Consider the following 9,167-nt stretch of genomic DNA (forward strand, 5'->3'; position numbering starts at 1 on the left):
TATCAGTTCCATCAGCGTTTTAGACTCCCAGGTAGCAAGTACAGCTTGTCTGGTCCTTGAGGTTGACCTGAAACTGGTACTTGAGGTTGTCTGTGACAACCTCAAGGACCAGTTTCAGGGAATAACAGCAGTCATCGTGAAACAGGTGGGTATATGGGATGCATTAGGGTAACTAAGAATAAGATGTTGTTATTTGGTTTTTAGGAGCATTAGCAACTAAGGCCATATTGCTCCGGGATATGCGGTGGTCATTCCCTGACCTTTCCGCATCCTCCGTATTTGGTGGTGACGGGCTCGAACCCCGGTCTAATCAAGAAGCGTGTGCTATGCACTGCTGCTCCTTCCCACCTGGCTACGGAGGCGCCTTCTAAGAATAAGAATAGGTGCATGTATACCAATTCCAGAAGTATAGTAAATAAATTTGAATTTGAAGTGTTGGTAAAAACATCAGAGGCAGATATTGTTGAGATATCAGAGACGTGGTGTCACACAGATATTAGGAATGCAGAATTGGAATTTGGGAAGTATAATGTGTACAGAAAGGATAGACAGAATAGAAAGGGAGGGTTGTGTTATGCTGTTATTTAAGAAAAACAAAATCAAAAGAAGGGTATCCAGTTGATATAGATGAACAGTGCACTGTTAAGTCATTTTGGTGTGACATAAGCACTATGAAAGCAAAAATAAGAGTAGGAGTGTGTTATAGGCCTAATGACTCGAATGGGTACAATGAACAATTGTACAGAGAAATAGGGTGGGAAAATAAATCAGAATGTCTTATAATGGGGGATTTTAAATTCCCAGGTATTGACTGGAACTTGTGGTTTGGTCACTTGCACACTAGTAAGACTTTTGTGGATTTATTGGATGATTGTTTTCTGCTGCAGCATGTTTGAGAGGCAACCAGAGAGGGTAAAACTCTTGATCTGGTTATCAGCAGTGATCATTCGTGTATTAAGAATTTGCAGATAAAGGAACCACTAGGTGGCAGTGATCACAGTGTACTGATGTGGGATTTACTTAAAGATATAATTACTATCAGGAGTAAAGGAAAAGTGTTTTTGCTTCCATAAAGGTGACTACAGTGGTCTCAGACAGTTTTTAAATTCTGTACAGTGGGACTAACTGATTATGTTACCAACAGCAAATTCTAAGTGGGAAGCATTCGAGGAATTAAATGTGGAAGCTACTAAAAGTTTCATACCTATTAAGAAATATTGTTCAAGGTTTAAGCCTAAATGGTTGTCAAATGAACTGGGACTTGTGGCAGAGAAGAAAAATGCATGGGATGCATATAAATTATCAGACAAAACAGAAGCCTATGGCAAATATAAGCTAGTCTGTAATCAAGTCACAAAGGAGGTTAGGCAGGCGAAGGCAGATTACGAGAATTTTTTGGCAAAGGATGCTAAGAAAAACAGCAAAGATTTCTTTACTTATATAAACTCTAAAAGGAACGGGGTGAATCTGATTGCTCCACTTGATATCGATGGTTCAACTGTGGATGATCCTGCTCAGATAGCAAACAAACTGAATGAGTATTTTTCATCTATATTCACACATGAGGAGTTATTAAGGTTTGAAAATGCAAGAAGGTTATCAAATTGTAGCAGGGTGCTTAATGATTTTGTAACAACTGAGAAAAAAGTGGAGGAGAAATTGTTGAAGTTAAACATAAGAAAGGCACCTGGGGGTGGATGGGATCTATCCAGTTATATTAAAGGAGCTGACAAAGGAAATAAGCAAACCCTTAGCCATAATTATGAGAGCATCCTTGGATTCAGGAGAGGTCCCCATACACTGGAGAAGTGCAAATGTGTCCCCAATTCACAAAGGGTAATCGAAGGGTGACATGAGTAATTACAGACCAGTTAGTTTAACTTTTGTTCTGGGTAAAATAATGGAGTCACTGGTTAAAGATGCATTGCAGGATTATCTACACAAGACTGCAGCAATAATTCAGACAGCATGGGTTTGTTAAGGGAACATTTTGTCTGACAAATTTTATTGGATATTATGATGTGGTTACAAAAGAACTGAATGCAAAAAATAATTTTGATATCATATACTCGGATTTCAGGAAAGCTTTTGACACTATTGTGCATGGAAGACTACTATACAAATTAGAGCAGAATGGTGTTAAGTGTAAGTTGTTACAATGTATAAAAGGACGGTTGAGTGGGAGAAGGCAGAGTGTGGTAATCAATGGGTGCTGCTCTTCAAGGACTAATGTTGTTAGTGGGGTCTCACAGGGTTCGGTGTGGTACTCCAATGTGTGGTACTCTAATGGCAGTGTGGTACTCCAACAGGATCTGGAAAATTTGGGCAGATTCCTGACATACTGAGAAATGGCAACTATTGTACTGCATATGGGTAGAAATAACCCCAGAGAAACGTATCAACTGTGTGGTACTACACTTAAGGTGGTAGAAAATGAAAAAGACCTGGGAGTAATTGTGCAGTCAGATATGAAGTTTTCTGAGCAATGCAGACAGCCTGCCAGGGCAGATCATGGGGTTTTGTCAATGATATACAGGAATTTTGTTAGCAGGGAAAAGGAGGTGATTGTCCCTCTGTATAAGGCAATGGTCAGGCCACACCTTGAGTACTGCATACAGGTCTGGAGGCCTAATTTTAGGAAGCATGTAGATTTGCTTGAGCGTGTACAGAGATGGGCAACAAGATTGGTGAGGGGAATGAAAGGATCCTCTTACCAAGAGAGGGTTAAGTACTGCAAACTGCAGTGGCTGCAGACTAGGCATCTGCGAGGTGATCTGATTGAGGTGTATAAGGCCCTGAATGGGTTGAGCACACTGAATTCTGATGGAATTCTTACATTTGTTCAGATTATACCTTAAGGGGGGCATAAATTCAAATCAAGGAAAGACAGATGTAGAATAGATGTGTGGAAATTTGCCTTTGGCCTGCGGGTGGTTAATTGGTGGAACAAACTTCCATCTGTAGTTGTGGAAGTTGATAGGTTAAATAAATTTAAGGAGGAAATGGACAAACATTTAGAGGGAATTGTTTTGTAATTTTTTATTTATTTATTTTTTTTTTTGGCTGATGCTGTATAAGCTCACAAACTCTTGCTTTTTTGCATTACATGCCACTAACTACTACAATTGGACATACATCTGCACCAATACAGTACTGCATGACCGTGGTAACCTACTATAGGTAACAACATGCCAACAGCAACACAACGAAGTTTATTGGAGGCAGCATGATGGTCTGGACCTGATTTTTGTGGTTTTGCCTGGGATTTTTGTTGTTTTGAACAAAACCAGGAATGCTGAAGAGTATCCTGACATACTGGAAAATAATGCAATACCTACATTTTAGAAGCATGTCGGGGAAGGCCCATACCTGTATCAGCATGATACAGGTATGGGCCTTCCCATATGGTTCTAAGGTATGGTTCTAAGTGGGAAGCATTCAAAGAATTAATCGTGAAAGCTATTAGACTTTATATACCGATTAAGAAATATCGTTCAAGGTTTAGGCCTAAATGGTTATCAAATGAACTAATGAGACTCGTGACAGAGAAGAAAAATGCATGGGATGCATATAAATTATCAGGTGACGCAGAAGCCTGTGGCAGATATAAGCTAGTCTGTAATCAGGTCACAAAGGAGGTTCGGCAGGCGAAGGCGGATTACGAGAAATCTTTGGCAAAAGATGCTAAGAAAAACAGCAAGGATTTCTTTACTTATATGAACTCTAAAAGGAAGGGGATGAATCTCATTGGTTCACTTGACGTCGATGGTTCGACTGTTGATGATCCTGCTCAGATAGCAAACAAACTGAATGAGTATTATGCATCTACATTCACACATGAGGAATTATTAAGGTTTGAAAATGGCAGAAGGTTATCAAATTGTAGCAGTGTGCTTAATGATTTTGTAATAACTGAGAGCAAAGTGGAGGAGAAATTGTTGTAGTTAAACACAAGAAAGGCACCTGGGGTGGATGGGATCTATCCAGTTATTTTAAAGGAGGCGGCAAAGCAACTAAGCAAACCCTTAGCCATAATTATGAGAGCATCCTTGGACTCAGGGGAGGTTCCCACAGACTGGAGATGTGCAAATGTGTCCCCAATTCACAAAGGTGGATCGAAGGGTGACACGAGTAATTACAGACCAGTTAGTTTAACTTCTGTTCCGGGTAAAATAATGGAGTCACTGGTTAAAGATGCATTGCAGGATCATCTAGACAAGACTGCAGCAATAATTCAAACACAGCATGGGTTTGTTAAGGGAAAGTCTTGTCTGACAAATTTGATTGGTTATTATGATGTGGTCACAAAGGAACTGGATGCAAAAAATAATTTTGATATCATATACTTGGATTTCAGGAAAGCTTTTGACACTGTTGCGCATGGAAGACTACTGTACAAATTGGAGCAGAATGGTATTAAGGGTAAGTTGCTACAATGGATAAAAGGATGGTTAAGTGGGAGAAGACAGAGGGTGGTAATCAATGGGTGCTGCTCTTCATGGACTAATGTTATTAGTGGAGTCCCACAGGGTTCAGTGTTGGGTCCACTGTTGTTTTGTGTATTTATCAATGATATTGATGAAGGTATATCAGGCTTAATGTCGAAGTTTGCAGATGACACAAAGGTTGGCATGGTTGTTAATGACAGTAATGGCAGTGTGCTACTGCAACAGGATCTAGATAATTTGGGCAGATGGGCTAAGAAGTGGCAACTGAAGTTCAACCTTGACAAATGCAAAGTACTGCATATGGGTAGAAGTAACCTAAGAGAAACGTACCAACTGTGTGGTACTACACTTAAGGTGGTAGAAAATGAAAAAGACCTGGGAGTAATTGTGCAGTCAGATATGAAGTTTTCTGAGCAGTGCAGACAGGCTGCTAGGGCGGGTCATGGGGTTTTGTCGATATATAGGAATTTTGCTAGCAGGGAAAAGGAGGTGATTGTTCCTCTGTATAAGGCAATGGTCAGGCCACACCTTGAGTACTGCGTACAGGTCTGGAGGCCTCATTTTAGGAAGGATGTAGATTTGCTTGAGCGTGTACAGAGAAGAGCAACACGATTGGTGAGGGGAATGAAGGGATTCTCTTACCAAGAGAGGCTTAAGTTCTGCAAATTGCAGTGGCTGGAGACTAGGCACCTGCGCGGTGATCTGATTGAGGTCTATAAGGCCTTGAATGGGTTGAGCACGCTGAATTCTGATGGGATCCTTCCACTTGTTCAGATTACCAACCTACGGGGACATAAGTTCAAATTAAGAAAGGACAGATGTAGAATAGATGTGCGGAAATTTGCCTTTAGCCAGCGGGTGGTTAATTGCTTGAACAAACTTCCATCTGTTGTTGTGGAAGTTGATAGGTTAAATAAATTTAAGGAGGAACTGGACAGGCATTTGGAGGGAATGGTGTGATTTTTTTTTTTTTGGCTGATGCTGCATAAGCTCCTACACTTGCTTTCTTGCATCATATGCCACTACTACTACCACTACTACTACTACATCATGCTGCTTTTATTGTGACGGACTGGTCTGAGGATGTGAGCATCAAAGAGTTGGGCTGGCCAGCCCAGAACACTGACCTCAATCCTACAGAGAACTCGGGTAAACTGGACATCTCACACTCGTGAGTAGAGATTGCCCAAAAAACAGCTTAACTGTGTAGACCCACTGTGTAGACTAAATGGCGAATAATAATGGAGGAAATTAACAAAAAAAAAAAAAAAAAAAAATGGTAGAGAGTAGCCTCCATACTTAATGGCAAACATAATGCAAATGATTCGCATTATGTTTGCCGGGAACCAATGATATAATGGAAAGAGTTTTCGATAGTAAATATGCTGTGGATATCAATAAAAACACAACTGATTGTAGAAATGCTGAATGCAAAAAAAAAAAAAAAAAAAAAATACTACATATTAAGTACAATTTTACTAATTATTGTGAAGAATTTTACAAATAAATTTCAAATGATGAAGAATTATTAAGAAAAATTCAGCAGAAAAATATTTCATTTATATATACAAATATTTATTTGTATTTAATTATATAATTTAATTTCTGTTGTTTTTATTGTTAAAAGAAGTATGTATGTATTATTATTATAATTTCATAGAAAAAACATAACCTTTTTTTCACTAAACAAAAATGAAATTCAATTAAAAACATAACCCCTCCCTCTAATGAATGTTCTTTTTTTTCCCCCTTCTAATTACAACTATTTTTCTCAGGTTACATCCTTTACGTAACCTTCTTTCCGTTACGGAGCTTAACACGAGGTGTACCGTATACTGAATACCTTTCTGCGGAAAAAATAAAACGTTATATTTATTTTTTTTAATTAAGAAGCGTGATATTTTATTTTATAAGTTTAGTTTAAAGAAGCATATGAATTTTATTTGTATTTTGTATGTGAATATTTTTATATATAAAAAATTTTAAAAAATGTATGTGTATATTCTTTCTAGGGGGTTGAAAGCCACCCCCCACAGATGTCCCGCATTGGAATATTAAGGCTCTGGTCACTTTATAATTACCTGATATCTTTTATTATGTCCGTACATAATTAATAATTTTTGTAATATTTTGTTTATTTACGTTCTGATTATAACACCTTGGTGAACCCTAGTACCAAGTGTACTCATCTCTAATTAAAAGTCATCAGCTGGGTCAATTGCGGCAAACAAAATAATCGCACTCTTATATATATTTTTCCTAAAGACAAATCGCCGATGCTAGAATTATGGCCGTAATCCTTGCTATAACAACAGCATACAACGTAAGAGCACATTTGTAAACAAACGTTTACTCACAATAAAAGGGTTGGAGAATAAATTAAGATATCAATGCATGCTCTCAATTTAAAGTTATTCCTTTATTCGATGTTTCAAAAAATATACACAGAAAAGGTGAAGATAACTAAAAACACATATAGTAAACCAACAACTTACTTTACTTACATTAACAACAAACAGGGAGTAACCCTATCGGAATAAATATTTCGTAAGTAAAATATATATATTTTTTTTTTCTGGTTTAGCGACCTAAATCAAACACACTGCCACTAGCAGCGTCGGACACAGAAGCGCATGCGACAGCTCTGTACCTTCTGGGAAAAAAACTTATTCTATCATACATGTGGTACAGTCTTTTGCAAGTTACTAAACAAAATGGTAATTTTAGTGTATTGTCTTTTATAGATGTGTTATAAATCAACAGGGATTACCTTTATTTTAGATATAGGAAGCTTTTTTTCCATCCAACTCTCCTGGTCCAACTCGCTAATAATTCTTGTTGAAGGCGATATCAATTTTGCTAAACATGTGGGACATCTTCCCCACTGTCAGAACCTTAGTGTTCAGACCGTACGGTCTCAACAATGAGCGCTCAAGACTTCTGTCTTCAAACACCATACCTCTGACAGCAAGGAAACCATTACGTGGTTTGACATAAAATTAGATTTTTGAAGGTCTAAACTGCTTAATAAATATGGACCGATTATTTCTTTTGGTCCTGTATCTTGACTAGAACATGACGCCCCGAAAAGTTCTAGTCCGACTTAAGGAATGTAGAGAATAATTCCCCCCCCCCCCCATATCCATTAAACTTTTTAGACCCCTAAATTTAACTCTAAAGTCAAGCTACAGGACGAAACGAAATAATCGGTCAATATTTATTAAGCAGTTTAGACCTTCAAAAATCAAATTTTATGTCAATCCACGTAATGGTTTCCTTGCTGCCAGAGGTATGGTGTTTGAAGACAGAAGTCTTGAGCGCTCATTGTTGAGACCGTACGGTCTGAACGGTTCTGACAGTGGGGAAGATGTCCCACATGTTTTGCAAAATTGATATCGCCTTCCCCAAGAATTATTAGCGAGTCGGACCAGGAGAGTTGGATGGAAAAGAAGCTTCCTATATCTAAAATAAAGGTAATCCCTGTTGATTCATAATATAATAGAATATAGGAATTATCGAGCACTTAATAGCTCTCTATTATCAAATTTATAAATTTGTATAAAATATATTTTTATATTTATTTATATATATATATATTTTTTTTTAGCTATTTTCAGTAAACTAAAAGTTTACTGTCCCGTACCCCTGGGCGTAGCCAAAGAACAGTCAAAATGAATGACGTATTCTCCACCCCACAATGTACTGTGGTAACTTCGCTGAGCTCCTCCCCTCCTCCACTTAATCGTCGTTTTGCAAAAGACATTTTCGCACTCCCTCGCCCCATTAGAGTTCAACAATGAGCAAACAAAAAAAAAAAAAAAGCAGAGAAATCACGGTGCAGGGCGAAGAAACTAACGAACTTACCGCTGAACTCACAAGCATACTACCAGATAATCAAAAATACAAATAATGGAAACAACTCTTTCCCAATAATCAGTCAATCACAGAACAACAGAGAGAAAAACACCACATGACCTTTTCATCAAGGGATATTTCTCTGTAATGTACTTTCGACTCATTATCAAAAACGAGATAGTAACGGTTGACAGGAAGGACGAACTGCTAAATTAACATGAAAACCTATCAAAATCCCCATCAAAATTAATGGCGTAAACTAACATAACCAATCCATACTTCTTTTGCTTTAATTCGTCAGGAATTAGCGGTTTCACCAGAAACTAGGGTTTTCGTCCAGCAAAACAGACAAATCGACCAGAGAACACGCACAGTGTACAGACACAATACATACACCAATGATCCAAAACATTATGGCAATCTACCTAATAAGATGTTGGTCCTCTACGTGCAGTCAAAACAGCTCGGACCCGGCGAGGCATGCACGCCAAAAGATTTCTAAATGTGTCTTGTGATATCTGGTACCAACACTTAACCATCAGATCCTTTAACTGCTGTAAGGTCCGTGGTTGAGACCCCGCAGATCGGAGTTGCTCTTCCAATACAAACCACAAATGCTCGATGGGATTAATGTGTGCAGAGTTTGGAGGACAGGGCAATACCTAGAAGTCTTCCTTATGTTCCGCGAACCAGTCTCGAACAATCCGGGCGATATGGCATGGTGCATTATCCTGCTGAAAGACGGCACCGCAAGAGGGGAATACCGTTGCCATGAATGGGTGTACCTGGTCAGTAATGGTTAGGTATTCAAAGTATTTTATTATATTTTTGGTGGCTCCAGGGTTCCCCTATCCGTTGCTAAAA

The 9,167-nt window shown here is 38.4% G+C and overlaps 1 protein-coding gene across 2 annotated transcripts in view; it reads right to left on the bottom strand.

Moving 5' to 3' along the window:
- LOC150089579 (E3 ubiquitin-protein ligase TRIM45-like) overlaps nucleotides 1–6,962 on the bottom strand; it is a 236,900-nt gene extending 229,938 nt beyond the window's left edge. For both annotated transcript variants that reach the window (XM_090368677.1, XM_090368678.1), the window contains exon 1: nucleotides 6,944–6,962. The gene's annotated coding sequence lies outside the window, so the exon portion shown is untranslated. The remainder of the gene's footprint in view (nucleotides 1–6,943) is intronic.
- Between the last annotated feature and the right edge of the window lie 2,205 nt (nucleotides 6,963–9,167).

This window comes from Mastigoproctus giganteus, chromosome 2 (assembly GCF_048544385.1).
Source record: "Mastigoproctus giganteus isolate SK-2022 chromosome 2, ASM4854438v1, whole genome shotgun sequence".
In the NCBI taxonomy this organism is placed as follows: Eukaryota; Metazoa; Arthropoda; class Arachnida; order Uropygi; family Thelyphonidae; genus Mastigoproctus; species Mastigoproctus giganteus.